We start from the raw sequence: 1772 nt of genomic DNA on the forward strand, positions 1-1772 counted from the left end.
TTGCTGGGTAACTGAGGCTGAGCTTGAACTCCTGATCTTCTTTCCCCTACTTTCAACTGGAGTTGCCGGTGGGTGCTTGGTTTAAGGGCATAATTGTTTTTGTTTTGTTTTGTTTTGTAACAGTTCTTAGTTTTTATTCATAATCATAAACTTAACTCTGCAATCCAGCTGGGCTTGGAGGGGAATGAAGAGAATATGGAACCCAGAGAACTTCAGTGAGAGCAGAGATTACAGGGTACTGCGAGCAGATGGGGTGGGGGTGCTCTCCTGAACTGCAGAAGGAATGGTCAGGTGGGTAAGACGCCCGCAAGTCGAAAGAATGAGAGTTGTCCACAGTCAGAAATGGTGATCTTCTTGCTGGTCTTGCCGTTCCTGGACCCAAAACGCTCCATGGCTTCCACGATGTTTGTGTCTTCTTTCACCTTCCCGAAGATCACGTGTTTGCCATCCAGCCACTCAGTCTTGACGGTGCAGATAAAAAACTGGGAACCATTTGTGTTTGGCCCAGTATTTGCCGTGGACCTGAATGCTTCAGGATGAAATTGTCAAATTTCTCTCCGTAGATGGATCTGCCACCAGTGCCATTATGGCATGTGAAGTCACTCACCCTGGCACATGAATCCTGGAATAATTTTGGAAAGGAGGAACCCTTATATCTAAATCCTTTCTCTCCAGTGCTCAAAATGTGGAAGTTTTCTACTGTCTTTAGAACTTTGTCTGCAAATAATTTGAAGGAGACGCGGCCCAAGGGCTCGCCATCGGCCGTGATGTCGAAGAACATGGTGGGGTTGACCATGGCTGCAGCAAGCAGCGACGGGGGACAGCGGCATCTGCAAAGCCTAAGGGTGTAATTGTTTTTAAGCTAGGGTATTCTTAGGCTGTTCTAACTGGCCTACACCCATACTAGCCCATATTAGCCTCAAAGTCCCAGTCCTCCTACCCTAGCCTCCTGAGTGCTAAGATTACAAGCATGATAATCATACTTGACAATAATAACTTTTATTATTATTATTTTTTTTTTTTTTTGGTTTTTCGAGACAGGGTTTCTCTGCGTAGTTTTGCGCCTTTCCTGGAGCTCACTTGGTAGCCCAGGCTGGCCTCGAACTCACAGAGATCCGCCTGGCTCTGCCTCCCAAGTGCTGGGATTAAAGGCGTGCGCCACCACCGCCCGGCTACTTTTATTATTTTTAATTAAGTATATATATATATAATAATATATATATATATATATATATGTGTGTGTGTGTGTGTGTGTGTGTGTGTGTCTATGCGTGTGCATGCACATGTGTGTGTGTGTGTGTGTGTGTGTGTGTGTGTGTGTAGGAAGTAAGTGAAATCCTAAGAGAATATGTATTGTTGACACATGTCACAGATCCCAAGGTCTCAGCCCCATAAGAGTGGCAAAGTCTTCCCCAGGTCTAGCAAAGCTTTCCTTGGGTCTGAGTGTGAATGTTAACAGTATGTACAGAAAATGTGCATGGTAACTTTCCCCCTACCTGAAGATTACTCCCCTGCAGAGACTACTCCTACCAAGATTGGCTAAACCTGTTTCCCTGTTCCACTGTTTGCAATAATCCCACCCCCTATTCAGCTGTGTTTAATAAACCTTGTGAGCTGCCAGTACTGTGGCTTCTCCGTTTGAGGGCCCAGGTCACCCAACCCCAGTTTTTCTTCATTCTCTCATCACCCCTAGTCAGGGTTCCAGGACTGTTCGAGGATCCTGCATACATGCATATGAATACAGGCATCCATGGAAGCCAGAGAGGGGCCTC

At 45.9% G+C, this 1772-nt stretch overlaps 1 pseudogene; it reads right to left on the bottom strand.

Moving 5' to 3' along the window:
• Positions 1–287: 287 nt before the first annotated feature.
• Positions 288–805, bottom strand: LOC114690009 (annotated as a pseudogene).
• Between the last annotated feature and the right edge of the window lie 967 nt (positions 806–1772).

This window comes from Peromyscus leucopus, chromosome 7, assembly GCF_004664715.2.
Source record: "Peromyscus leucopus breed LL Stock chromosome 7, UCI_PerLeu_2.1, whole genome shotgun sequence".
In the NCBI taxonomy this organism is placed as follows: Eukaryota; Metazoa; Chordata; class Mammalia; order Rodentia; family Cricetidae; genus Peromyscus; species Peromyscus leucopus.